Source organism: Pan paniscus, chromosome 15 (genome assembly GCF_029289425.2).
Source record: "Pan paniscus chromosome 15, NHGRI_mPanPan1-v2.0_pri, whole genome shotgun sequence".
NCBI classification, from domain to species: domain Eukaryota; kingdom Metazoa; phylum Chordata; class Mammalia; order Primates; family Hominidae; genus Pan; species Pan paniscus.
The window spans coordinates 32,975,053-32,991,968 of NC_073264.2; the positions used below are offsets into that span (position 1 = coordinate 32,975,053).

Below are 16,916 nucleotides of genomic sequence, written 5' to 3' on the forward strand. Positions count from 1 at the left end.
TTTGTTTCTTATTTTTTGGTTGATTTGTAACTCCTCTCTTCCTTTGTTATTGTCTTCTTTTGTGGTTAACCCTGAGTTTTCTCTGGTAGTATGTTTTAATTTGTTGCTTTTTAATATTAGTTTATTTATTATAGGTTTTTGCAATGTGGTTAGTATGAGACTTGCAAAAAAACATCTTATAACAAGCTATTTTAGTGAGAGATTACAACCTGGGTCAGATCACAAAGAAATAATAGAAACAAATAAAGAATTTTTTAAAACTTCTATACTTTACACCCCCCCCCCCCATTTTGACTTTTGTTGTGTCATTTTACGTTTTTATTTTACCTGTCTCTTAACAGGTTCTTATAGCTATTACTGTTTTCGATAGATTTCTCTTTTAGACGTCATGCTAAAGTTATGAGTGGACTACATACCATAATTATAGCATTAGATAGAGTATCCTGGAGTTATCTGTGTACTAATCTTACCAGTGGGTTTTATACTTTTAAATGTTTTCTTTTGCACATTAGTGGTTTTTTCTTTCAGATTGAAAGAAACCTTTAGCATTTCTTGTGTGATGGATCTGGTGGTGGTGAATTCTCTCATTCTTTGTCTGGGAAAGACTATCTTTTCTTCATATTTGAAGGATAGCTTTCCTGGATATACTATTATTGGATGGCAAGTCCCCTTCCCTTCCCTGCCCTTCCCCCCCACTTTTTTTTTGAGACTGAGTCTTGCTCTACTGCCCACGCTAGAGTGCAGTGGCATGATCTTGGCTAACTGCAACCTCCACTTCCCAGATTCAAGCGATTCTTGTACCTCGGCCTCCCAAGTAGCTGGGATTACAGGCACCCGCCCCCACGCCTGGCTAATTTTTGTATTTTTAGCAGAGATGGGGAGTCACCATTTTGGCCAGGCTGGTCTTGAACTCCTGACCTCATGTGATCCACTCAACCTTGGCCTCCCAAAGTGCTGGGATTACAGGCATGAGCCACCACGCTTCGCCATCAGGTTCTTTTTCTTTAATTTTGGCATTTGGAAAATGTTATTCTTTTCCCTTCTGGCCTGTATGGTTTCTGTTGAGAAGTGTGTTGCCAAATGAATTGGAGCTCCTTTATATGTTATTTATCTCTTTTCTCTTGCTGCTTTTAGTATCCTTTCTTTGTCGTTGATCTTTTTGAGTTTGATTATTATATGCCTTAGGGTAGTCTTTTTTGGGTTGAATCTATTTGGTGTTCTCTAATCTTCCTGAACGTGGATATTTATATCTTTGTAGCATTTGGAATGTTTAATTTTTTTAAAAAATAAGCTTTGTATCCCTTTCTCTTGCTCAGCTCCCTCTTCAGCACCAACACTTCTCAAATTTGTTTTTTTTTTGAGATAATTTTCTATATCTTGTAGGCAATCTTTGTTCCTTTTCTTTCTTTTTTCTCCTTTGTGTGTTTTCAAATAGTCTTGTTTTTGAGCTTACTGATTCTTTCCTTTGCTTGATCCAGTCTGCTGCTGACTGCTTCTAATGAATTTTTCACTTCAGCAAACATATTTCTCAGTTTCAAAATTTCTGCTTGATTTATTTTTAATATTTCAGTCTCTTTGTTAAATTTCTCTGTTAAATTTCTGACTTGTTTTTCTGTGTTATCTTGGAGATCACTGAGTTTCCTTAAAAGTGCTATTTTGAATTCTCAATCAAAAACTCACATTTAGCCATCTTGTTAGGGCCAGTCATTGGTTCCTTGCTTTGTCCATTTGAGGAGGTCAGTTCCCTGTTTGCTGTTTCTTGTGGATGTACATCTATGTATTTGCAATGAAGGATTAGTTATTTATTCCAGTCTTCTGTCTCTGGCTTGCTTTGGTTTTTATTGGATATGTTTCTTTAGAGTTTGTATTTTTGAATTTCTTTTTTTTCTTGTTAGGTTGCTGCCCCCTTTTTGGCACTAAATGGCACCTTAAGCCCAGGTTTGCCTGAGCTCTAGTATTCAGTATTTGATCAGAGCACTGCCCATCTCAAATGGGGGAGGTCTCAAATGGAATATTCTGGCAATGTTGGAAGGCTGGCTAGGGGTTTGTGCACAGGGGACCTGTGTAACACACCTCCTACAATGTGGTGCTGCTGAACAGTCAGTCTGATTTGGCATTTCCTTTGACAGAGTTACAGATCAGAGTTTCCAGGGCTAGGGATGGTGGTCCCACCTCCCCTCATTGCCTTTGGCTGTCCTCAGGGATATTTCTCCCTTTAGGCGTTCATGATGCTTCCTGTGGGTTGAGGCTGGGACAGATCTTCTGCCAAGGAACCCAGGATGGTGGGGAAACTGATTGTCCACTTTGAACTCACTGTTTTCAGCCGTTTTGGCTATCTAGCTTATTTGTACCCATTGAAAATGTGGACTGTTTTCTTGGCCTTACCACGATATCTGGTCACCTTTTGGAAAAGGCTACTTTTAATTTCTTATGGTTAATAAGGTTGTACATGTAGCCATCCATTAAAGCCAAGTAATAAATAAAGGTGGACACAAAACAATCTGTTTTATAGCCATAAGTTATAGTATACCTAATTGTTGGTTGTCATTTTGTAAAAGTAATAACAATAAGCTAAAAACTGATTTTTCTGTTGTATCTTTTCTGTCAGCAAAATGAATTAGCTTTGTGATATTGAACAAGATGAAAAAGAGAAGAAAAGGAGGCAGAGTCCAATCAGTCAGTAAAAAGATTTAGTGGAATCTGACTATGGTGTACAGAATATCATCAATTCAAACCAGGCAATTAAAAGTTGTATTAAGAGGTTGCTTTAAAAAATTAAAAGTATGTATGATATATTGGGTTGTAAGAAAAGCCATGAACTGGAAAAATCCTAGTACCATAAGAAGGAAATTCACATGCTAGTCAGGTAGAACTCTCCTGGAAGAGGCGCCTAGGTCCTGTGTCTTGATGCACTGACTGATAATCCATATCCCTACACCATATCTTGGTAAGCATACTACCTATGTTTATGATGTAAAGTAAATCCATCAGTACTAACACTTTTAACATTATGTTTGGGAATAAGTTTTATAGTCATGGTGATATTACATGTGTGTATTTGTTGTTAAAGGTGTTTTGAAACCTTTCAGACATATCAGATAATCTGCCCTGTTAGCTTTGTTATTTTAACTTGAAATATTTAATTTAAATTAAACATAGACTATACATTAACTATGATCACATTTGGTTGTGAGCGAAGGAAAACCCAATGAAATAGTAGGTTAAACAAGATAGTTTATTACTGTTTCACGTGAGTGAGGCAGTCCATTCACTACTGATATGTTAGTTCTATTCTGCAAAGTCCTCAGGATCGAAGTCTTGTTTTTGTTTTGAGACAGTCTCGTGTTTTTGCCAGGCTGGAGTGCAGTGGTGCTATCTTGGCTCACTGCAACCTCCGCCTCCCGGGTTCAAGCAATTCTCTTGCCTCTGCCTCCCCAGTAGCTGGGATTACAGGTGCCCACCACTACACCTGGCTAATTTTTTTTATTTTTAGTAGAGATGGGGTTTCACCATGTTGGACAGGATGGTCTCAATTTCTTGACCTCAAGATCTGCCTGCCTCGGCCTCCCAAAGTGCTGGGATTACAGGCATGAGCCAATGCTCCTGGCCCCAAGTTTTGTTTTTTTACTTCACTGTTACACAATACTTAGGAGGATTTTAATATGAAAGATGTAAAATAATTTGGTTAAATTTCCAAACAGTGTCAGAACCTTTAAGATAATTGGATTTATTCCACTTATTAGTTTGGCTTATTAAATTTACAAGAGTTGCTTATGTATTTTGGTTGTTAGATTTGCAAGGCTACCCTGTCGCTCATTTGAAAGGTTTGAGAAAATCAGATTTATTTGATTTGTAAATTTAGTTTTAAATGTTTTAGGCAACTTAATTTCACTGGTTTATAATTGAAGATAATTGTTTAGGGGAATTTAATCTGTAACGAATTGATTGAACATGAAGATAAAATGTGAAAGTAATTGTTTATATTTTTCTAGTAAAATTATAAATGATATACACAACAAGATTTGTGAAATGAACTTTTAAGTTTTGCACTTTTAGAGTTTTGAACTTTTAACTTTTGAGGTTTGCAAAAAGTTTAAAAACATACAACTTTAAATATTTGATACAAGTAACCATTTTTGTATAATAAAGTCTCACCTAAGTTGACATTTCAGAAATTAAAAATATGAGGAGATAAGGTATTATGCACATGCTGTTGAGACTGCTGAAGTTATTTTTTAAAAATGTTAAGTATACATTTTATGTTGTCAAGAAGGAGCAAATACTCTTTTTAATATTTGCATAGTATCTTCCATTAGACTTTAACACCCTTAGCTCTTTGCCTTTAGGAGATTCAAATTAAAAATTCACTTTTTTTTGTTTTGAGACGGAGTTTCACTCTTGTTGCCCAGGCTGGAGTGCAATGGAGCGATCTCCGCTCACTGCAACCTCCACCTCTCAGGTTCAAGTGATTCTCCTGCCTCAGCCTCCTGAGTAGCTGGGATTACAGACATGTGCCACCATGCTCGGCTAATTTTGTATTTTTAGTAGAGATGGGGTTTTGCCATGCTGGTCAGGCTGGTCACAAACTCCCGACCTCAGGTGATCTGCCTGCCTCAGCCTCCCAAGATTCACTTTTTCAGGGATAATCATGTTGTCAAAAATATTAGCCATGTATACAGAGAAAGTTGATAAGACATGAATTAGTTTGTATTGATATAAGTTCAAGTAATTGCATATGTGTGTAAAGATAGAGCCTAACTAAATAAGCTTCTTTTGGGAATGGCTTTCTTTCTTTCTTTCTTTTTTTTTTTTGAGACGGAGTCTTGCTGTGTCACCCAGGCTGCAGTGCAGTGGCGCAGTCTCAGCTCACTGCAAGCTCCGCCTCCCGGGTTCACACCATTCTCCTGCCTCAGCCTCCGAGGTAGCTGGGACTACAGGCGCCCGCCACCACACCCGGCTAATTTTTTGTATTTTTAGTAGAGACAGGGTTTCACAATGTTAGCCAGGATGGTCTCAATCTCCTGACCTCGTGATCCACCCATGTCGGCCTCCCAAAGTGTTGGGATTACAGGCGTTAGCCACCGCACCTGGCCCCGGGAATGGCTTTCATTGAAAAAATACTGTCTTCATACTTAATGTCTATTAGCTACTTCTTTGAAGGAGAAATGTAATTAAAATGCCTGTGTTTAAAAGCGGCTTTAAATTATTGACACTGTCTTAGTCCATTTAAGTTGCTATAGAAGAATTCCTGAGGCTGGGTAATATATAAAGAAAAAAGGTGTATTTGGCTCATGATTTTTCTGGCTGGAAGATTGGGCATCTAGTGAAAGCCTTAGGCTGCTTCTACTCATGGTAAAGGAAGGGAAACTGGTATATGCAGAGATCACATCATGAGGGTGGAATCAAGGAGGGCAGCAAGGTGCCAGGCTCTTTCTTAACAACCAGCACGCATAGGAACTAACAGAGATAGAGCTTACTCATTACCATGAGGATAGCACCAAGCCATTCATGAGGGATCTGTCGCACAACCCAGACACCTCTCATTAATCCCTGCCTCTAATGATGGGGATCACATTTCAACATGAGATTTGGAGAGGCCAGTATCTAAACTATAGCAGATACTATTCCACGTCTTTGGATTTTTTTTTGTTTTTTGAGACAGAGTCTTGCTATGTTGCCCATGCTGGAGTGCAGTGGCAGGATCTCAGCTCACTGCAACCTCTGCCGCCTGGGTTCAAGCAATTCTTGTGCCTCAGCCAACTGAGTAGCTGGGATTAAGGCTGGTCTCAAATTCCTGGCCTCTAGTGATCCACACTTCTTGGCCTTCCAAGGTGCTGGCATTACAGGAGTGAGCCACCACACCCTGCCCAGATCTTTGGATATTTTTTGAAATGTGAAATTACTTCTCAAATTTTATCTTAGGTTTTTTAGCATGAATCACATTTTTTTTAAGGATGGGTTATCTCAGGTATTGTGTAATACACATTTAAAGTTTCTTTCTTTTGTAACCTATGGAATGGTAGATGGTATTTTTAAACCACACATCTGATAAGGGGTTAATATCCAAAATATTTAAGAAACTTAATAGCAAGAAAACAAATAACTGTATTGAAAAATGTGCGGCCGGGCGTGGTGGCTCACGCCTGTAATCCCAGCACTTTGGGAGGCTGAGGCAGGCGGATCACAAGGTCAGGAGATCGAGACAATCCTGGCTAACATGGTGAAACCCCATCTCTACTAAAAATACAAAAAAATTAGCCAGGTGTGGTGGTGGGTGCCTATAGTCCCAGCTACTCAGGAGGCTGAGGTAGGAGAATGGCATGAACCTGGGAGGCAGAGCTTACAGTGAGCTGAGATAGTGCCACTGCACTCCAGCCTGGGCAACAGAGCGAGACTCTGTTCAAAAAAAAAAAAAAAATCTGCAAAGGATCTGAATAGACATTTCTCAAAAGAAGACATGCAAATGACCCATAGGTGCATGAAAAAATGCTCAACATCACTAAGTGTCCATCAATGAATGAATGGATAAAGAAAATGTGGTTGAATGAATGGATAAAGAAAATGTGGTTGAATGAATGGATAAAGAAAATGTGATATATATACAGAATATATCATATATATACTACTCAGCCTCATAAAGGAAAGAAATTCTGTCATTTGCAACTATATGAGTAAAGCTGGAAGACATTAAGCTTAATGAAATAGCCAGGCATAGAAAGACAAATATCATGTGATCTCACTTATGTGCGGAATCTAAAAAAAGTGGAACTCAGAGAATTAGAGAGTTGAATGGTGGTTACCAGGGGTTCCAAATGGGAGAATGGGGAGATATTGGCCAAAGGACACAAAGTTTCAGTTAGGTAGGAGAAATAAGTTGAGGAGAGCCATTGTACAGCGTGGGGACTGTAGTTAAAATAATAATGCATTGTGCACTTGAAAATTGCTAAGAGAGTACATTTTAAGTGTTCTCACCACAAAAAATTGACAAGCTTATATTAATAAGCTTGATTGAATCACTCCATAGTATATACATATATGAGAACATTGCTTTGTATACCATAAATATATATAAATTTTGTCAATTAAAAATGATTAAAAAATAAAGTTGCTTTTTCTTTAAATGATGGCATTTATATAAAGTAATAACATTTCTAATATGTGTGCCCTGATTTTAAAGACATCAATATATAAAAACCAAAATTTATAAAACCATCAAGTTTGTGAGTTGCGTTTTTAAATTATGGAGAGGTTTTCCTTTGTACCAAAGACCCTGTGACAAGGCCAAATCCTATAATTTCCTTCATAGCACTAGTTTCGGTTACAAATTTACATTTATCTAGTGATTGTGTACTGGGGGAACTCACCCCCCATATTTTAACATAGGTTCTTTCTATTTTCCCTACGTGTCAGCCGGTCTGAGAAATAAAGAGAAAGAGTACAAAAAGAGGAATTTTACAGCTGGGCCTCTGGGGGTGACATCACGTATCAGTAGGACTGTGATGCCCACCTGAGCCGCAAAACCAGCAGGTTTTTATCAAGGACTTCAAAAGGGAAGGGGGTGTACGAACGGGAAGTAGGTCACAAAGATCACATACTTCAAAGGGCAAAAAGAGAACAAAGATCACATGCTTCTGAGGAAACAGGGCAAGGACAAAAGCAAAGATCACAAGGCAAAGGGCAAAATTAGAATTACTGATGAGGGTCTATGTTCAGCTGTGCACGTCTTGTCTTGATAAACATCTTAAACAACAGAAAACAGGGTTTGAGAGCAGAGAACTGTTCTGACCTTACATTCACCAGGGTGGGGTTTTTCCCCACTCTAGTGAGCCTGAGGGTACTGCAGGAGACCAGGGCGTACTTCGGTCCTTATCTCAACTGCATAAGACAGAAACTCCCAGAGCAGCCATTTATAGACCTCCCCCGAGGAATGCAATTCTTTTCCTAGGGTCTTAATATTATATTCCTTGCTAGGAAAAGAATTTAGGGATATCTCTCCTACTTGCACGTCTGTTTATAGGCTCTCTGCAAGAAGAAAAATATGGCTGTATTCTGCCCGACCCCGCAGGCAGTCAGACCTTATGGTTGTCTTCCCTTGTTCCCTGAAAATCGCTGTTATTCTGTTCTTTTTCAAGATGCACTGATCTCGTATTGTTCGAACACACGTTTTACAATCAATTTGTACAATAGTGGTCCTGAGGTGACGTACATCCTCAGCTTATGAAGGTAACAGGATTAAGAGATTAAAGTAAGACAGGCATAAGAAGTTATAAGAGCATTATTTGGGAACTGATAAATGTCCAGGAAATCTTCACAATTTATATTCAGAGGTTGAAGTAAAGACAGGCATAAGATATTATAAGAGTATTATTAGGGAAGTGATAAATGTCCATGAAATCTTCACAATTTGTGTTCCTCTGCTGCGGCTCCAGCTGGTTCCTCTGTTCAGGGTCCCTGACTTCCCGCAACAATTGTGTGGTTAGTATCTGTCTCTCCTATTGACTTTGTATTTCATGGGGGAAGATATTATGTCTGTTTTTCTTTGCTACTATAGCACTAACACCAAACTTCATACTTGGTACATACAGGTATATCTCAGAGATGTTGCAGGTCTTGTTCCAGACCACCACAATAAAGCAAGTGTCTCAATAAAGTAAGCCACATGAATTTTTTGGTTTCCCATTGCATATAAAAGTTATGTTTACACTATACTGTAGTCCATGAAGTGTGAAATAGCATTATGTCTAAAAATATGTATGTACCTTAATTAAAAATATTTTATTACTTAAAAATGATAATGATCATTAGCCCTCAGTGAATGGTAATCTTTTTGCCTTTGGATGGTGTTGCCTGCATGTGAATTGCTGCTGACTGATCAGGGTGGTAGTTGCTGAATGTTGGGTTGGGTATGGCAATTAACTTTTTTTTTTTTTTTTTTTGAGTTGGAGTCTCACTCTGTCACCCGGCCTGGAGTGCAGTGGCACGATCTCAGCTCACTGCAAGCTCCGCCTCCTGGGTTCATGCCATTCTCCTGCCTCAGCCTCCAGAGTAGCTGGGACTGCAGGCACCTGCCACCACACCTGGCTAATTTTTTCTATTTTTTAGTAGACATGGGGTTTCACAGTGTTAGCCAGGATGGTCTCAATCTCCTGACCTCATGATCTACCCACCTCGGCCTCCCAAAGTGCTGGGATTACAGGTGTGAGCCACTGTGCCCGGCCCGGCTATGGCAATTTCTTCAGACAAAAATGATGTTTGTCACATTGATTGACTCTTCTTTTCATGAATGATTTGTCTATAGCATGTAATGCTGTTTGCTAGCAGTTACCCACAGTAGAACTTCTTTCAAAATTGGAGTCAATTCTCTCAAGCCCTGTCACTGCTTTATCAACTAAGTTTATATAACATTCTAAACTTTTTGTTGTCATTTCAACAAAGTTCACAGCATCTTCACAGAGTAGATTCCATCTCAAGAAAGTACTTTCTTTGCTTATCATAAAAAGCAACTCCTTATCTGTTTGTTTCACCTGAGATTGCAGCAATTAAGTCCCATCTTCAGGCTCCATTTCTAATTCTAGTCTCAGTGTCATCCATGAGGGTTGGAATCAACTTCTTCCTAACTCCTGTTCATTTTGATACTTTGATCCCCTCCAATGAATCATGAATGTTCTTAATGACGTCTAGAATAATGAATCCTTTCCAGGAGATTTTCAATTGACAGATCCGTTAGAGGAATTACTATCTATGGCAGCTTTAGCCTTATGAAGTGTATTTCTGTAATAATAAGACTTGAAAGTCAAAATTACTTCTTGATCCACAGGCTGCAGAATGGATGTTTTGTTAGCAGGCATGAAGACAACATTCATCTGATTGCACATCTCCATCAGAGCTCTTGGGTGTCCAGGTGCATTGTCAATGAGCAGTAATATTTTGAAAGGAATTGGCCGGGCATGGTGGCTCACACCTGTAATCCTAGCACTTTGGGAGGCTGATGCGGGTGGATTGCCTGAGTTCAGGAGTTTGAGACCAGCCTGGGCAACATGGCAAAACCCTGTCTCTACTGAAAATACAAAAATTAGCAAGACATGGCAGAGAGCATCTGTGGTCTCAGCTACTTTGGGTGCTGAGGCAGGAGGATCACTTGAACCCAGGAGGTTGAGGCTGCAGTGAGCCGAGATGGTACCACTGCACTCTAGCCTGGGTGACAAAAAGGTTTCAACAGTGGGCTTAAAATATTAGTAAGCCATGCTATGCTGTCAGCCAGGCTTTATTTTTCCATTTATAGAGCACAGGCAGAGTAGATTTAGCATAATTTTTGAAAGCCCTTGTATTTTCAAAATGGTCAGTGAATATTGGATTCAACTTAAAGTTACCAGCTGCATTAGCCCCTATTAAGAGAGTAAGCCTATTGTTTGAAGCCAAGCATTAACTTTTTTCCCCTAGCTGTGAAAGTCCTGGTATCTTCTTCCATTTCATCTACATTGAAGATCTGTTGTTTAGCTACTTCCTTCCATTATCTTAGCTAGATCTTCTGGATAACTTGCTACACCTTCTACATCAGCACTTGCTTCTTCACCTTGTACTTTTGTGTTATAGAGATGGCTTTTTTTTTCTTAAACCTCATGAACCAATATCTGCTACCTTCCAACTTTTCTTCTGTATCTTCCTCACCTCTCTCAGCTTTAATAGAATTGAAGAGAGTTAGGGCCATATTCTAGATTACATTCTGGGTTAAGAGAATGTTGTGGCTGGTTTGATCTTCTATCCAGACCAATAAAGCTTTCTCTGTCTCAGCGATAAGGCTGTTTTGCTTTCTTTTTATTTATGTGTTCATGGGAGTAGCACTTTTAGTTTCTTACAAGAACTTTTCCTTTGCATTCACAACTTGGCTGTTTGGTTCAAGAGGCCTAGCTCTTGGCCTATCTTGGTTTTTGACACAATTTCCTTACCAAGCATAATCATGTGTATCTTTTCATTTAAAGTGAGAAACATATAACTTTTTATTTCACTTAAACACTTAGAAGCCATGATAGCATTATTAATTGGCCTGATTTCAATATTGTTGTCTGAAGGAATAGGGAGGCCTGAGGAGAGAGAGAGAGAGAGAGAGATAGGGGGATGGGCTGGTCAGTCGAGCAGTCAGAACACACACACAACATATATTGAATAGGTTTGCATCTTATGTGGGTGCAGTTCATGGTGCCCCACAACAATTACAGTAGTAACATCAAATATCACCATGATAGACATACTAATAATAAAAAAGTGTGAAATATTGTCAGAATTGCCAAAATGTGACATATAGAAATGAAGTGAGCACATGCTATTGGAAAAATGGCACCAATAGACTTGCTCAATGTAGGGTTGCACAAACCTTTGATTTGTAAAAAATGCAGTAACTGCAAAGTACAATAAGGCAAAGCAAAATAAAACGAAAGTATGCCTATAGAAGGCACTCAATAAATATGTTGAATGAGTGAGTGAGGAGAAAGAATTGTCTTATGTAGTAAGCCTTTAAAATCAAATTCCTTTTAAAAGAAATGTAATTTTTATGCAGTCTTTTTTAGCGGTACAGCTATTATATAAATTGATAATTGCCTAAATATTAAATGGCACAGAATGAAATCTTTAATGTAGTCACTGTTCTAGAAATACTTCAAATGTAGCCAGTAACCAAAATCACCAGACCCCCAACTTCCAAAGTTTTATTACCTGTGTGGGCAGCCTCCAGTTTAATGTGGTATGGCAGTCATTGATGACTGTGCTTTTTATTACTTCTTTACTATGATTTCTTATCTATATACTCTGATATATGGGCCATTCATATAAGCTTTCAAATCTCTAGTGTAACTAAATGGGTCATATAGTAAGGCTTTTATTATCTAAACAATGTTTATTGAAAAGAGTTTGCCTCTAAGTATTTGTAAGTATATTATCTTTCAAAACAAATTCGGTTTATATAAGTCTTATAGCCACAATGTTATAAAGGCCACACCGAAGCCAGTGTCTTGTCTTTGGCTGTACCTCTATTTATTTTCTATTTTTGTCCTTCATTTGGTCTTTTTATGCAGGCAGTCATAATTTGGTCTTTTTAAAATGTTTAATACAGGTTAAAGCCTTAAACAGGTTTTTTCTTGCTTCATAATATACACATGAACAGGCATTTTGGTCACTATAACAAGTGTAATTTTGTGTTTAGCCCTTGTTATAGATATCTTTTTCTTATCTCAGTATGTCATTCATATTTTTCTAACTTGCTGCTCAACACTCTTCTTTTTTACTACTCATGGGTATGTATTGCTAGTGAGTTTTAAATTCCAGCTCTTGAATTCCTTGTACTTGTAGCTTACTGTTGCTACTTAAAAATGCTACTTCAAAAACTTGAGAATTTGCTACTTCAAAAACTTGAGAATTTTAGAAGTCAGAACTAATAGAAGAAAAATAGTCTTATACATCATATGAATTTGATAAGGCTGGAAATGTCCCCTATAAACAGAAAGATTGAGAATAACAGAAATCTACCTAAAAGATATGTCAGAACAAACAAAAAAATTCAACTACTGTTTAAAAGATGATTCATATTAATTACAGAGTAACTTGATATATCAGAACACTGTTAAATCATTCCAGGGAAATTGTCTGGGCATCTTCAAGCAATAGAAAGAAACCTGTTTTCATATTAGCTAACCTTTCAACTGTGTGTTATCTATTAATCTCATGTATGTTGGAGTAACTGTAAACCTCCTGCTTCTTGGATATGTATGTGAAAAGAATATGGCACTTAATGAAGAAACAGGCCTTAACTGAAATACTTAATGTTTCTGTTGCTAGCTTTTTAACTTTGGGCAGGTTAGTTTAATTTTCTGATCTTCGGCTATTCCATATGTAGTATGTCATATAAAGACTTCATTTGCCATATGAAGACAGTTTGCCCAAGGTCACAGATAGTGACTAATTTATGATAATAAATAATATTTCACTGCACTAAAAATGGCTGATGATCAAATATAGGTTATGGAAGTTTTCTTTAATAGCTTTTTTTTTTTTTTGAAAGGGAGTCTCACTCTGTCACCCAGGCTGGAGTGCAGTGGCGTGATTTCAGCTCACTGCAGCCTCCACCTTCTGGGTTCAAGTGATTCTCGCACCTCAGCCTCCTGAGTAGCTGGGACTTCAGGCACGCACTACCATGCCGGCTAATCTTTGTATTTTTAGTAGGGACGGGGTTTCGCCATGTTGGCCAGGATGGTCTTAAACTCCTGACCTCAAGTGATCCACCTGCCTCGGCCTCCCAAAGTGCTGGGATTACAGGTGTGTGCCACTGTGCCTCCTTTAATAGCTATTTACTGTGGACTCTTTAGCTGTTTACAGAATTGTTTTGGACATTATATGAACATGTTTATGAGCACTTACTTTACTAATCAAGGGGAATATAGTATTTAGATGGTGAGGCAGGATAAAGGCATAAAAAAATCATAGAGGATAACATTTATTAAGTGTCAGATGCTAAAGGAGATTAGAAGAGGGAATAGTTATGGAGAGCTGTTTTGGAGGCTGCCATGGAAGAAAGGGATTAGATAAGCAGAGAGAAGGCTGAGGATAACCTTGACTTTCCCCAACTGTAAAATGGAGATATTACTTGCCCCATAAGGCTGTTGTAAGGATTCAGTGAAATAAAATATCTAAAGTATCTAAAATAAATGTAGTGCTTTGTGACTATGTGATGTAACTGCTACTACTGGTTTTTGTTTTTTGGACTGAATATAAGTGGTTCTTTCTGTCATCTTTAAAATTTTTCTCTCCCAGATGCCTGACAACTTGGAGATGACGTATAGTTTTCATCTTAAATACCAACTGACTACCTGGTACATAATGTTGAAAAGATTCTCAGACTCTACCTGGTTTTAGTAGGGAAGAATGCTATGATCAATTACTGGTGACAAGGCACATATAAAATAGGCTGGAGGCAGGAAATGGTTGTGTATGGGTTGCTGGAGTAACAGTATGTAAACTGTGTTTATTATCTTTACTTTAAGTCCTAGTATGTCTTATTTGTTTCTAGCCTTCCTTTTACTACATCCTGTAAAACTTTCTAATGTAAGATGGCAAGTTTTAGAAGTGAGATACCAAGTTTATATCTGTACTCAGTGAATTAGCCCCGGAGTAGAAAAGAATCTGATGTATCACCCCTGCTCCAAAATATCCCTTATGCATTCTTTCCCATTTATATTCTAGTGAGCTAATAGTTTCTATTTAAAAAATACTTAGATTTTCTGAAAAGCTGAAGTTCTCAATGTGATCTACTTGAGCCAGATGATTTTCCTAATGCAGTCTGTCCACATGAAAAAATGAGAGTTTTGATTGTGGAAAGGATGAATTGGAAAAGAGGGGCATTTTTTTAAAACTGAAAAATAGATTGGATTAAAGGAAAGATATGCCTGAATGGCTTTCAGCTTTTAGACGGTAGGATGCCTGAGATGGGCATAGTAGGGTTCCAAGATGGTACAAAAGAGAAAAGTATGCTGAAGATAAATGGAATTTTAATATTAAGAGTAATAGAAGCCATAACATTACAAAAACATGATTTTCTTCATAGTCTTATTTTCTGCTCCTTTCTCAAATTTTCTGCTTCCTCCCTCATTTCCACTTTTAGATACAGCATTATTTTATTGCCTTTTGGTTGTCCAGGTTGATAGCTCAAGTTTTGAGTTTTGACCCATTCCACTTTCTAGTCTTTACTTACCTTCTCTCTTTAAATCCCTCTTCTTTTCTTCTAGGTAAATAGGTAGAGCATTGTAAACCTCTCGTGGTACTAGTATTTTCTGGTGGAACCACTTTGTCTCACACAGCCACCTAAAGTTCTTCTGAGAGAAGAATTATGCATGTGACTCCTTTTCTTGCGTCTGATTTCTCATTAGAAAGGACCTTGGTTTCAGAAAGGAAGGACTAGAGAAGTAGCTGGTGAGAAGTGAAATTGTAAAATTTGTACTGGATGCCCTTTCCTTTCTGAACATTCTTGTATCTTTGCATGTCTTTTCTTCAAGATACGAATACAGGTTTATTTTTTATAAAACTTTAAAAATAAATATTTTTTCTTTTACTTTACCCTGTGTTTGAATATTATTTAAAATTTGTAAAATGAGGTTGTATATTCTTGATTATACTCTCTGTCCCCATTTTAAGAAATGGATTTAATGCTTCTAGTTAAATGATTTCAAGTGATAATGTTGTTTTAGACATATATTCCTGAACCATGGTGTTCAGCTACATTTCAAACTCTTTATTTTTGGAGCCAGGGAACAGAGTAGAAAGTACAAAGGTTTCTAAGGCTTATTGCTAATACCAAGTACATGGTGACATCTACTACATAGTTGATTCACGAACAATGGAATTCCTATAAAAAGAAGATCTGATTCTAGATCAGAGTTATCCCTGGAACATGTAAAGATGTCAACTTTAATAGGAAGATGTAAAGCAGCTGTTCTTGTGCCTATTTCCTTTTTACCTAGCTCTTTAGTTTGATGTGGTCACAGTGGCATTTATTCTAGTTTAACAATTAATTTATAATATAAAAGCAGTCCCTAGATTTGTTTGAAACGAATTGGTTACATACAAAAGATTAATTAAATTCACACCTATTAGAAAAGATAGAACTTTGTTGTAATAGAGTGAGAAGGATGCAGCATTGTGGCAACTGAAATAGTTTGACTTACAGTAAGAATCCTTTATGCTTCAGTGCATGAGCTCTCATGAAAATATGAGGAGGTAGGAAATAATGATCTGTATCATGATAAGTTCAGCTAATAATGGCCTCTTCAGAAAGCTGTTATTCACAGGGCAGTGGATTCCAAAGTTTCTTTGTTAACTTTCACTTGTTAGTACATTGTAAGTTTTTCTATTAAGTTTATGTGGAGGAGTTGCTGTACACATTTTTAAAAAATAAAATTCTAAGGCAAAGAAACTTATTTGTACCTGTAATCATGAGTTGTTGCGTAGAGTCTTTCTTAATTAACTAAAAAATATGGCTTCAGACTATGCCACCATTTCATTTCTGGTAATTTTTTGTTTTTCTGTGAGACAGAGTCTCGCACTGTCACCCAGGCTGGAGTGCAGTGGTGTGATCTTGGCTCACGGCAACCTCTGCCTCCTGGGTTCACACCACTCTCCTGCCTCACCTCCCGAGTAGCTGGGACTATAGGCGCTCACGACCACACCCAGCTAATTTTTTGTATTTTTAGTAGAGACGGGGTTTCACCGTGTTGGCCAGGATGGTCTCGATCTCCTGACCTCGTGATCCACCTGCCTTGGCCTCTCAAAGTGCTAGGATTACAGGCGTGAGCCACCGCACCTGGCCCATTTCTGGTAATTTTTATAATTAAAGCAAAATGCTTTTAGGCAATTTTAATTTTGTTTACTGATACATAAGAAAAGATAACTATTTTAGTTGCCTCAATGCTGCATCCTTCTCATTTTATTACAACAAAGTTCTATCTTTTCTAATATCTTTGCTTATGACTTTCTTTTTAATGTATATGCTATACATTTTTATTTCAGTGTGCTTTTTTCTTTGTTAAATTTTCCATATCATCCTTCTGCAGGGGCCATGCTAATCTTCTGTATCATTCCAATTTCAGTTTAGGTGCTGCCAAAGTGAGTACCTGTTAAATTTTAAAGAAACACATTTAACATGGTGATGAATCTGCTCACATTTCTGAGCTTTCAATTTATAATTTATCATGTATTAACTATAGGAATTAAAATATGCATTAAAATTATTAATTTTTTAATATTTATTTTATTTTACTTTATTTTATTTTATTATACTTTAAGTTCTGAGATACACGTGCAGAATGTGCAGATTTGTTACATACGTATACAAGTGCCATGGCGGTTTGCTGCATCTGTCAACGTGTCATCTAGGC

The 16,916-nt window shown here is 37.6% G+C and overlaps 1 protein-coding gene and 1 non-coding gene across 8 annotated transcripts in view; one reads left to right on the forward strand and one right to left on the reverse strand.

Annotated features, from left to right (window-relative positions):
• NUBPL (NUBP iron-sulfur cluster assembly factor, mitochondrial) overlaps positions 1-16,916 on the forward strand; it is a 290,082-nt gene that overhangs the window by 84,173 nt on the left and 188,993 nt on the right. The window contains exon 2 of one of the 7 annotated variants that reach the window (XM_034937398.3): positions 8,586-8,650. The exons of the other annotated variants lie outside the window; for them this stretch is intronic. The gene's annotated coding sequence lies outside the window, so the exon portion shown is untranslated. The remainder of the gene's footprint in view (positions 1-8,585; positions 8,651-16,916) is intronic. 7 annotated transcript variants of the gene reach the window in all.
• Positions 16,547-16,652, reverse strand: LOC112437023 (U6 spliceosomal RNA). Its single transcript, XR_003025699.1, has one exon. It is a non-coding gene; the product is annotated as a U6 spliceosomal RNA (small nuclear RNA).